The sequence below is a fragment of the Rhinichthys klamathensis genome, unplaced genomic scaffold, assembly GCF_029890125.1.
Source record: "Rhinichthys klamathensis goyatoka isolate OS25496 unplaced genomic scaffold, OSU_Roscu_1.1 h1tg000370l_1, whole genome shotgun sequence".
Lineage (NCBI taxonomy): Eukaryota > Metazoa > Chordata > Actinopteri > Cypriniformes > Leuciscidae > Rhinichthys > Rhinichthys klamathensis.
The window spans coordinates 209,801-222,867 of NW_026606878.1; the positions used below are offsets into that span (position 1 = coordinate 209,801).

At 37.8% G+C, this 13,067-nt stretch overlaps 1 protein-coding gene across 1 annotated transcript in view; it reads right to left on the reverse strand.

The window, feature by feature from the left end:
* Positions 1 to 11,680, reverse strand: part of erc1b (ELKS/RAB6-interacting/CAST family member 1b) — a 198,416-nt gene extending 186,736 nt beyond the window's left edge. The window contains exon 1 of the mRNA XM_056233411.1: positions 11,489 to 11,680. The gene's annotated coding sequence lies outside the window, so the exon portion shown is untranslated. The remainder of the gene's footprint in view (positions 1 to 11,488) is intronic.
* Positions 11,681 to 13,067: the final 1,387 nt, after the last annotated feature.

Here is a 13,067-nt window from a genome sequence, read left to right on the forward strand (position 1 = left end):
GTGTACCATATGCATCAGACGTTTAGCCAACGTTCCGTGGGTGTGACGTCTGAGGCTGAGACTAACAAATAGTCGACCTCACTAATTAGTTAGTTGACTAGTCCGTAACACATACACTACCGTTCCAAAGTTTTAAAAGAATTGTAATGCTTAATATTTTGTGGAAACTGTGATGATTTCTTTCAGGATTCTTTGAGGAATAGAAAGTTCAAAAGAACAGCATTTATTGGACAGAAATTTATTTTTTGTGACAAATGACTTTACTGTCAGTTTTGATCAATTTTATGCATCCTTGCTAAATAAAAGTATTAATTTCTTTCACAAAAAATTTTTTACACCAAACTTTTGAACAATAGTACATTCCTCTTATCATTTAATTAGCTTTTTAGAAAGCTAATTAAATAAGCTAATTAAGCGTTTTAAATTTTAAATTAGCTAATTAAGCTTTTTAAACTATAACTATAAACTAACTATAATCCACAATATTACTGCTTTTACCGTATTTTTTATTAAATAAATGCAGCTTTGGTGAGCACAGCTTGATGAGACTTTTTTCACCCAAAAAAAAAATCTTAATTATTCCAAACTTTCAACCCCCAGTGTATATTTATTCATTTCTAATGATATTATATTAAAGAAAAGTTTAAATCTCACACATTTGTTCACATACATTAAAAAAAAAAAATTCCAGCAACTTCTTAGACACAGCTGTACAGTATTTGTTTAAGTGCTGATAGACAGGACATTTTAGAAGGCTCAAATTGTGCAATGAAAATACAGAAACAAAAATCAAAACCTCCGAACAAGCACAAAGACAACAACAAGCTTCTACACACAAAAACACAATCAACAACTGCAGATTTGCAATGTTATATCTACCTTATTTGCAGCTCAAATCAGCAGAGCAAAGCATAGCAAGGGAAAAATATTCACTGCAAGGAATTAGCTAGACAGAACAGGGCACAGCGCTTCTGCTAAACATGATCACCTCCTCCAAGGAGATCAGGACAACTCCACTCTAGAGAGAGCCATTCAGAAATAATAGGAATGTATTGCATGTGTTAGAGGCGGGGCCGAGTTGAGACTGGAGTTGGCAGTCACTTAGGGACCAACACATTGCCAAATGTGTGCGAAGCAAAGTCTATATTAGTTCTCAATTTAAGCTTGTAGAAATTAAAGCAATAATATAAAATTAAGTAAAACCTACTCAACTTTCTGATGATTCTGGTGTATTAATCATGCACTGGGGCATGAATAATTTTTAAGGTTATTTTTTTCCACAGTTTTCCAGCTGTATTTAGCATTGCTTTTGTTGTTAGGTTTAATAACTTGCTGTTTTGTGACATCTGGAGTTAAAGCAACACCAAGTAACTGTTCCTCTGCGGTCGCCCTACAGGTTGGAAGTGGAATTGTCCATTACCGCTGTCGTAAATAATTTAGCCTACCGCAGCCTACTGTCGCACGAATGCTCGTTGTTTATCCAGCACCGGCTTTGGAATGAACGATGTCCACAGACAAGGTAGAGTATGTTGCATGATTTCATGAAAGTATGATGTATTGCGACATCAGAAACGAAGAAAAACAAAATAATGACTATTGTACCGCTTGACGTAAAGCAAGTCAAATTTGTAGTTTTCTTATGTCTCATTAGAACTACAGAAACTCGACCCGTTCTGGCAATCTTACATATGGCGATTTTCCACTACACAATACCAGCTCGCCTCGGCTCAGCTCGACTCGACTCGCCTTTGTTTGGTTTTCCACTGTGTAAAAGTTGTACCTGTACCTGCTTTCGGGTACTTTTTTTCGTACCACCTCCGGCGAGGTTCTAAGCGAGCTGAGGCGAGCTAAGCCGATACTAAAATGTGACGTGAAAACAATGCCGACTGCTGATTGGTCACAGAGAATCTGCGTCATCATTGCACGTGCCAGATGGAGTATCCAGAATAACCCCGCCATTTTTAAATAGTTTGGCCAGAGATAGTTATTAAACTTACTACTATTATTATGGCAACTTGGAAGAATACGCCGTGGTCAAACGAGGAGGTGCAGACATTCCTTTGTTTGGTTGCCGAAGAGAGGATCCAGCGAGAGCTTGATGGGGCAACGAGGAACGAAATGCGTCGCTATGACGACCGGGTACTATTTGTGGCGGTACTTTCTGCAATGGAAAACGGAGCGAAAAGCGAGCCGAGTCGAGGCGAGCCAAGGCGAGTCGAGTCGAGCTGGTACTGGTAATGGAAAAGCGCCAATAGCGTGGGTATAGCAGATATAGGACCGCAAAGCGGAGGCATAAGTGCCTTTCACCCTGTTACGACTTGATGAACCACTGAAACGATTTTGGAAACATTATTTTAAGGTAAAAACTCTTACTTAGTGTTGCTTTAATTTGCTACTCAAAATGACACATTCATACTCAACAATTATCCAACAAATGTTATCATTATTGTGTAGTGTGTACCAAGTATTCAGATCTCTGTGTTCGGGTGGTACATTACTTCTATTATGTAAATATGTTGTCTACACCAGCGGTTTTCAATAGGTGAGGCGCGCCTCCCCTGGGGGGCGCCAAAGAGCCACAGGGGAGGCGCGACATGCGAAGAAAGATTAACATACATTGCTGCTAGGTAACTTCAGACTGTTAACGTTAGCTAAATATTTATTGTAGAACATCCTATGTAGCTTACTAAAAACATTCTGTGTAGGCCTACCATGAAAACGAATCCACTTTAAACCGCAGCATTTTTCTGTCAGTAATGTATGACAAGTAGTGCTGTCAACGTTGACGCATGCGATTAATTTTTGCCCAGCTTCAACATGTTAAAGTATTTAACGCAGCATTCGTTCTTTCTTTCATCCTTCAGCTAGGGTTATATGATCACGCTCTTATTCGCGCAAATGCTCTTAAACCATTCATGCGCGACAAGACAAAAGAGAACGCGCTGTCAGTGAATGTCCTCCTGACACACACAGACACACACACACACACGACTCACAGAAAGACGCGCGCCAGTATCGAGTTCTCTTTCGCGCTTGAACGAACAATAACACACACATTTATGCCAAAATGTTCTCGTTGTCGAGTATCCTCACAATACCAGTCTTAAATTAATTAAAAAAAATCTTAAATGGAAGTAAAAGTGAGAATGAGATGCGTGAGATCCTGTCTGCAGATCTTAAAGTGATAGGAGCCACAATTCTCTCTGTCAGTAAAGTTAACCAAAGAGCAAAGGGAACAGAGAAAATTACTCCCTGTTCTTGACTAAAGAACACTTGTAGCTTTAATAAGGATTAATCTATATTTAATTTATAATGTATGCAGTGCGGACTGTTTTATAACCTTATTCAATTTCTGTATATTTCATACCTGTTAGACAGGAAAGGCACAGGTAAATATGACATTTATTATGGGTTTAAGTGAGGATTGTTTTGAGTTAACTTAAATAAAAAATTGTTATATTTTTTGAAGCCTAATAAATGTTTAAAATTTGGGGAAAAATCATTTTCATGGAGACATCAGTAGCTATATTAGTATTAGTGATACTGGCCTTCATTCATAAAAAGATGGCATTAACATACAGCCATAATACTTATGGGGGGGGGGGGGGGGCTCGGCTGTCCTTACCTACTGTAAGGGGAGGCTCATGTTCACCCAATTTGAAAACCCCTGGTCTACACAATATCTATTGTATTATTTATTTACTTAGATGTTCTAAGTAAAGCATACACTTGAAAAGCGTGGTTTAATTCAGTGTTTTATTGTTTGAGTAAATTGTACCTGACACAGAGCATTGCAAAGTAAACTTAAAATGAGTAGAAAATAATCAACTTTTTTTTCAGTGCAAAAGTAATGTAAAATGACTACGTTTATTATGGGGTGAACTGTTCCTTTAAGAACTACAACAGTCCTTGCCACTGAAGCAGCTGCCATCTGGCTCGCCCCGGGCAGGTGGATTACACCTGGACAGTGGACAGGACACCGTAAGAAAACGTACCCTCCCTCCACTTCTTTATCTCCCAATCCTTCCTTCCAGCCATATCTCCTTCCATTACAGCAATCTGCTCTTCTCTTCAACAGGGATATAACGCTACCTCATGGAAAAGTAAGTTTCCATTACATTTGACCTAAATCCTCACAAAAAAAAAAAAAAAAGACCAAAACTAAGGATTACAACGTAATCGCTCTCAGAACTGGAAAACATAGAACTCTTCAACTTATTTTTAATAATATCTCTAGAAGAGGTTGAGTTGCACTTACAAGCAAAAGTAAATAAAACCATTCTCCAAATGCTAAAAATGAATGTTTAAGCCTCCGGAAAGCCACATGCAGTCAAGTGAGAGGGAAAAGAGAGAGAAACCTGAGGTGAACGGAGGACAGTAAAACAACAGAAAAACGAACTTAAAAATGCCATTACACTATTCTAATTCATAAATAAGCTCATAAAAAAACATTGTTGCCAAACAAACTCAAAACGAATGCAAGTAGTAAATACAGTAAAAATATATTACAAAATAATCACTAAAGGTTTTCCACTAAAACTCAACACAGAAGATTTATATATAACACATTTTCATTTAAATGCACCTGTATATATTCATACAGGATAATAAACCAGAACATTTTACACAAAATGTCTCTTTAAATTAAATGAATAATAACCAATTAAAATGCACATTGAACTGTAATTGTGATTCATGTTCATTCATTTTATATTGCCTACAAAATCATCACAGATTTACAGTGAATATTCAACGTATGACCCAGCCTTACTTCAATACGGAGGATAAACGGCACACAAAAGGAATGTTTTATTTTGCTGATGACAAAGCTAAACTGAGTCCAATCTTTTAAAGTAATGGTTTGAGTGCTGAGTCAGAACACATGACCAAACCTTCAAAGCCCACACCCTAAATTGCTGTCAGTAACTGACTTTTCAAACTGCAAAGCTGCCTACAATAATCAATACGGTATAAATTTAAACTAGCCACTTGGTTTACAGTATTAATTTATTTTTTGTCCAAGATCTCCTTCTCGTTCTGCCTGGCTTTTGGCTCAGTTACGGCATCATTGAGACAGTGTGTGCCTGCCTCTGCCTCTATATTTATAGGAAGGAACAGAGGTCAGCTTTGAGCTCACTCAAAACACTCTGCCTGACGCCCTGTCACTTCACATCACTGAACATCTAGACAGGCGGATTCATCAGCATTCAAACAACTACAACCAGAACGCATTTCATTCAATCCACATCTATCTCTATATGCACACAAAACTGCTCTTCTGCCATACAATTCCATCAACTGAGGGGACACTGCAATGAATCAGATATCTGTCAGATATCCAACATAAGGATCTTATTTCTAATGTGGAAAAGGATGAGACAGGTGACAGATAACTCTATAAGAAGCCACAGAAAAACATGTTTCATCTCTCTAAAACTTGGTTATCCTCTCAACGTCTCTGAATGTCAACTCCGATACTGATATCTAGAGATCCAATGGTGGTTGCCTGTCAATATAATTCAAATACACACTGAAAAAGATTTGGTGTAGAAACAATTTTCACTCAGAAATTGCTAGTAAATTCCTCAAACAATTACAAAGAAACTGCACATTTGATTAAACGTGAAATTTTGAAGTAGAAAAACTGTATTTAAAAATATTCATTTTAAATAAAAAAATATAGTATTTAAGAATAGTATTTTCTTGTAAAACATACAATAAAAGCAAATGAGAAGCCAAATTTGGCTCTGATTATTTTCCAGACCTCAATAGCCACGTTTCCACTGTCGGGCCAGTGCTAGGCCAGGGCTTTAAACGGGCCGTGCCAGGCTAATAGCCTCGGGCCAGTAGCACCTGGCCTGCGTTTCCACTGTCGGGCCAGAAGCTCCACAGCGCGTCACTAAAACACGCCCGCAACACGCCTCTCTGGAACAACGTCACACTAACCCATCATTTCACCAACAAATGGAAGTTTTATCAGAAAACTAATCAGAAAGAAATCACTGGAAACAGCGTGCATCGCAAAACAAACATGATAAAAGCGGCCGTTTGCTGGCATTTTTGTTGTTTACTTGAATATTTAAAACCCAAGCATCGATGTTTTACCACAGGTTTACAATAAAAAGTGATACATTGATCATAATGAATTAATTTATGTCAAAATTGCACATTAGTCACACAGAAATAAATGACCGTTAACGTTAGGTCTATTTCACAAAAGAAAGAGGACACACTTACATTATTCAGTCGAGGCTGTTTCTGTTTATTGATAGTTACAGGACATATATCACATTTAGAAACAATGATAATTTCTACAAATAATGTTATATGCCACCAAAAAAACGACCTGAGGAGCGTTAGCACAGTCTCGACTCCCAGTAGCTACAGATATATTTTCAGTCAGAGAAACAGGAAGCTCCCGAAAAAAAGTAGATAGTCCGGTATAAAGAGACTACTATGTAGTATATGTAGGCTACTGACAGATAAAATAAAAACATGATTGTGATAGCCTTTATGATTGGTCTGACTTCTTCAAGCGTTCACCATGTTTTTTTACTATGCGTATCTTCAAGCGTTTACTATGTTTACTATGGTAATGGTTAGCGCGCATATTCTTTTGCATCGCGTATAAATATTTCTACCTTATACGGTGATCAGAATCCACATCGGATCACAAACAGAAGGCATTAAAACATGAAAGTGAGTTAAATTATTTTAAAAGTCTTTAATGCTGACAGAATCATTCGGCGCTCCTGTCTCTCGACTCAGGTAATCCCTGCCTCTGTTCGTAACCACTCCTCTAGCCCGAGCTGGCCCGCTTTGGCCCAAGGTATTCGACGGGCCAGAAATCCTGGCCGTTGGCCCCGAGTAAGCCCCGATCAAGCCCCGGAAGTGACAGTGGAAACGCGACTGGCCCTGGCACGCACTAGCACGGCCCAGCCCTGGCCCGGCAGTGGAAACGCGGCTAATGTTCTCACATTTACTAACTGTATTGAGAACCAATTGGCTGCTTTATTTACTCAAAAATCAGCTCAAAAAAAAAAAAAAAAAAAAAAAAAATTTGTGTATTGTCTGTTCTGTATCTTCTGTAAATCAGCTAAAAGGATTTCAGGAGGATGAAGGAAACAGGAGTGGTGAACCGTTTTAAAACTTTCTTTGGAGAATCAGCAAGGGTAGAAGGTCCACCAACCTCCTCAGAAACGGGATCTAAACATAGTCTCTGCAAGGCTGTAGCTGTACTGCTCGATTGCTTCAGTTTGATTCCACCTGCCTTGCCTCTTTCACATCGGATTATTTGGCTCAGAATCATGCCGTGTTTGTGTCAATGTAAATACTACTGCAAAAATCGTCAGGTTTTTTATGTCTACCCCTTTTTAATGTGCCCCTATTATGCTTTTTAGGTTATTATCTTTCATGTGGTGTGTAATAGTGTTTATGAATGTAAAAGGTCTCCAAAGTTTCACACAATAAATTGAGTAATTGTTTCCCAAAAGAAAGAGCCAATTCTGACATGCCTGAAATGAGTCGTCAGTAATTCCAGTTTTACTTCCTGCATGAACCATAGGTTTGTAACAAATTTGCATAATGCCAGCCTGTGGTCTTCATTGGCTGACGGCGAACAACGAATACTTAGACCCGCCCTCAAACACTGTAGTTATAACTGAGGACTCACGCTGAAATTGATACAGTAAAAACAGACACTATCATTACTGCTCATATCACAAAAGTGTTGAGGAACTCATTTGGTAATGGGTGTTTCATTTCCGACACATGCTGTAGTGTAAACGGTCGACCAATCACAACCGACTGAGCCATCTGACCAATCAGACTGTATCCTTTTTTCGAAGAATTTCAGACACTGTGAGAAAAGAGGTGATGCTGCAATGTATCTTATCAGAAATGATCAGATTTACCTTGGATGCATGTAAACCTATTGTAGTAGACCCCTGAAATTAGGAACCTTTAAAATAGCATAAAAGGGCACTTTAACAGACAGAGTAATAATAGAATTGCATGTCTTAGCTAGAACCACTATAAAGCTTTCAGTATTAGGCTAAACATTAGCGTTGCACATGCCTGCAGCTTTAGAGCTGTAAGCCAAAGATGTTGTTACAAACTCTTCAGCAAACACAGCTTTAACTGGCTGTATCTTCCTCTGGGATCAACGAATCAATTCTCATCTCCAGTTCTGACCTGCTAGCATGAAACAAGAGAGCCGGTGTTGAATGTGCTTTTCTTCTGGCCTGACAGGCCCCTGGTCTGTCCATCTGTTTGCATGAGTTAATTAGGTCAAAGATGGGCTTTGAGCACACGAGGGGCTCTCTCTATCTGGACAGCTCCAGTCTCAGTCACTGAGTCGCTATTGCATGTGCAGGTATGTGTAATTGTGAAAGACGTCATGAAAATGTGGAAGCTGAGATTTGTACAGCTAGAGTCAGCAGAGGACACACAACTGGGGTGATGTCACTCATGAAAATGGTGCCGCTGCTTTAATTAGCATGCTGTGCTAATATAAGAATTCACATTGACATATAGGGATGGGCAGACATTCAAATCGTGGCTGATATAGATAAGTCAATAATTATTTTGTTATGGCCAATAATTGATAAATGACATATATTAATATTCTATGGTATTTTGACTAAATAAATTCAAAATAAAATACAAAACTCAAATCAATCACTTTAAATGCAACAGGAAAATAATAGGCCTCATTATGTGCAGTATGAAAAATGGACATTCATAATATGAATGCGAATATTTCACATTGTGACGTGGACGTTTGAGAAAGTAATATCTGGATTTCGACCAAGGCGTTTTAGGCAGGTCTGGTCTGTGAAATTTTGCAGATCGTATATATGCACAAACAGATACATTACATAAAGTAAAAGGAAAACAATAAAAAGTATCATATGACCCCTTTAGCACACCAGATTGCATAACACGTCCACATCCAAAAGTAAAAATACATTTTTCATCAGCCTCAAAACACTATCGAACTACACCTTCCCCTTGAGAAACGAAATCATGCTGGTACACGCTGACACAAGACAAACTTCCCTGCATGTCTCAGTATCCAAGAAGCAGTCGCCCTCCCTGTATTCCTCGTGTTTTACACCCTCCAGAGATGAAATAAACATAAGGACCAGGTTAGTTCTCACAGAAGGAGAGACAGGTCAATCATATACACCCTAATCTCAGCAGTTCATCTTGATAATTATGTCTCAATTTATTAAAACAAACACCTTCGCTTTTGGCACCTATCATTTTCTCCACTAAAGATGGTTTTAGACCGTGCTTAGATCTTCCCATCACTGAACAGACAGCAGATATGATCCAAACCAGGTGTCCATCACTGTTTCTGGGATAGTTCCAGGTCTGAGGAGTTACAGGTCAAACCCTGTATGCCAGAAGTATTTTCACTGCATGATAAAGACACGCAGCATTAAAATCGGTAATAGACCAACAATATATTGATCTGATCTGATATGTATGTATGTATGTATGTATGTATGTATGTATGTATGTATGTATGTATGTATGTATGTATGTATGTATGTATGTATGTATTTATGTGTGTATGTGTGTGTGTGTGTGTGTGTGTGTGTGTGTGTGTATGTATGTATGTATGTATGTATGCATGGATGGATGGATGGACGGACATGGCAATACACACAGTTGTTCTGTTTTTGTTTTGTTTCTTGTTCTAAACTTTGCCTGAAATGGCGGATCTTTTTTCTTCTATCCTTCCGAGCGAATGTCCTGTAAAAGACACGACTCAGGGCTGCTCTCTGACGTCTGGTAGAGTATAGAAAAGCAATTGCACTGCGCATCCATTTGCGCTCATCTGAAATTGAGTACACTTTGAAAGCTATGTGGACACAACTGTGCACGAGCCGGAACGTGGAAAATGAAGTATACACAGGCCTTAAGACTTTGATTTCAATTTCCTGCCACAAGCTGCCCATTCAAACCCTGACAAACACAGATACACAGGATTGATCCAGTAAATTGAACATAGGCCTAATGTTGCAACTGGGGAACAAACTGCTGAGATACACACAACAGAGAGAAAGCAAGCAAGCACTTCTTGCTCAGAGTGCTTATCAAATCACTGTTGGTCTATCTACTGACAATTTTCACAGCAGAATATGTGTGATATGTCATGTGATTATTAGACATGGGGGGACATTTAGACAGACACAGGCTTCCATTGAATCAACTACGAAAGGACTCAAAACACTGATCTGAAAAACACCTGTTGAATCATTATATCTGACTGATTTATAATACTTTAACGACCCTAAAATGCAAATAATAATAAAAAAAAATCTCAGGTTTTGTACAGATTTAGTCAAAAAGGGTCCAAGCAATTTAAAAAAAGTTTTAAATAGTTTAATCGCCATTTTTGTAGTTCACTTATATAGTCATGGGGTTTGACAATTATATACATTTAATTTCATTATGTTAAAAATGTAAAGAATGAATACAAAAATGAAGTACAAAAATGTACAAATATGCCATGTATCCTCTCAATTAACATGAAGTAATAAAAACTGAATAGTAAAAAAAAAAACATTATGGAGGAATAAGAGTTCTTTCATTATATTTTTTTAATGGAATTTTATCAAATATATATATATATATATATATATATATATATATATATATATATATATACACAGAGAGAGGAGCCAATCACATTAACGAGAATCCGTAAGGAATGACACTCGATTCAACTGCAGGGTCCTACATAACAACATCATCTGTTTTTAAACAATACTGTTGTGTTTGAGGGTTTGTTTTGCTCAATAATAAACACAACTGCTCCGTTTGGAGTTTTGGTAAATATTTTCCCCAGTGAGCAGATACTTTGTGACTATTCTAATCTATCGTCTGAGGTATTTTGTAACCGATACATATTTTCCCGCTGACGTCACACAGAGTGAGGAGACTTATTACGAATATTTTATAACCGCTTCGCGAACGCTTTAAATGTGTTCAACGGAGGGAAAAGCAAATAAATCAGAAATGAAAGTGTGAAATGCACATGGGTTTCTACTTGAAGAAGCTTCACACCGCCGAGGCTGAAGCTTTGGACGGATTCTCGCCGGTTTTCACCACACAACAGTGTCCAGATTGTCTGTTTATGTCGATTCATAAACCAGAGAATGGAAAGAGACTCCTGTGCTCCTTCTCCTACATGGAATATGTGTTTTTTTTTTTTCTTCTTCTTCTTTTCCCTCCCCCTGTTCCTCCATTGCTTGCTGGCGCAACAGCGTTTTATTTTATCTGTCTCTCGTGCGCATATTGAGAAATATCAGGTTTATTTACCTTCCCTATAGTTTGTCTGGGCACATAGAACGCATATAGACCGTTAGTGTGCAATATACAGATATATCTCCACGTAATCCCACACTATCAATGGGCTGTGTCCGAGCAGTTCAGACTCTTCAGCTGAGGAAATTCACTTTGAAAAGCTCCTTACCTTATTTCACAAGAGCTAGGTCCGGTTTGGTGAGATGGCTGTGCCTGTATCTAGTGTTGTAGACGGACCGTTATCACTTTGAGAGCTGATAACCGCGGGGAAAGCCCTGTTTTAGAGTACTTCTGTCGTTTTCTTCCTCTCTTTGCCAGATCTACCAGGCAGCCAGGGCGCTTCAAGTGACGTAACGAACCGGGATGCGCGCTCCCGACACTGGCCTCCATGACCGTGCACGAGCGCTTCTACACCACACAGAGGATGATGTGCTGGTTGTATTCAGTGGGCTTCAGCAGCATCTATTTTTGTCTTTTTTTTATTAAGAAATAGTTTACATTTCATACAAGTGAATTCACATGGTCAGTGTCACAAGTTTGCTTTATTTGATTAGTGACATATAGTGCAGAAACCTAAATATTTCTTATTCATTATAAATCACATATAGGCCTATATATATCTGTATACCCACACGATGAAGTCCTCCTCCAGCATTGGTCTTCTGTGTGTAATTTGGGGTTTGACTGTTATTTCTGCTTGAGAAACTGAAGCATGACTGCAGGAAAAGGTTTCATAGACCCATGACCAGGTTCAGGATGTTCTCTCTTGTTCAGTTCCCTTAAAGGAATAGATCACCCAAAAATAAAAAAAATCTGTCATCATTTACTCCCCCTCAAGTTGATCCAAACCTGTATGGATTTCTTTCCTCTGTTGAACACAAAAGAAGATATTTTGAAGAATGTTGGTAACAGTTGACGGTAGCTATTGACTTCCATATGGAAAAAAAAAATACTATGGAAGTCAATGGGTGCCGTCAACTGTCTGGTTAGCAACATTCTTCAAAATATCTTCCTTTGTGTTCAGAAGAAAGAAATTCATACAGGTTTGGAACAACTTGAGTAAATGATGAAAGAATGAAATGTTTTGGGTGAACTGTCTCTTTAACCTAGAACAGTTTAAACTAGCCCTGTCTCTTTCCTTTAACACAGCGATGAGTTATCAGATTATCATTGTCAGTAAATTACACCATCATTCTTACTGAAAACATTTTCAAACTGCAATGTAACAATGAAATAAAGCAACTGAACCAATTCTATTTATAAGCCATCATAATTTGAACTGATGTTGACCTATTATTAATATTATTATTTATATATATTTGATTTAGTTAGTGTACATAAATCCAAAAGACAAATTTAATTAACATTTAAAGCCTGAAAGTGATTTATTCGTTGTTGTTTTTTTATTACTTGTTTCCAATTGCCTGTTAGTGTAATATAAATATATATTCCACTAGAGGTCAGTACAGCTTTTCCTGTAGAAGATGAAAGAAGCATTCAATTGATCAAAGGTGAAAGTAAGGACATTTATAATGTTACAAAACATTTCAGTTTCAAAGAAATGCTGTTAAACTTTTTCAAATTTAAAAAAAAAAAAAAAAATACACAAAAATACTAAGCAAGCAGCATTGATGATGATGATGATGATAAATATATTGTGAACAGCAATCAAATCAGCATATAATGATTTCTGAACCTATCTATCTATCTATCTATCTATCTATCTATATAAATACAGTAAATTGGAT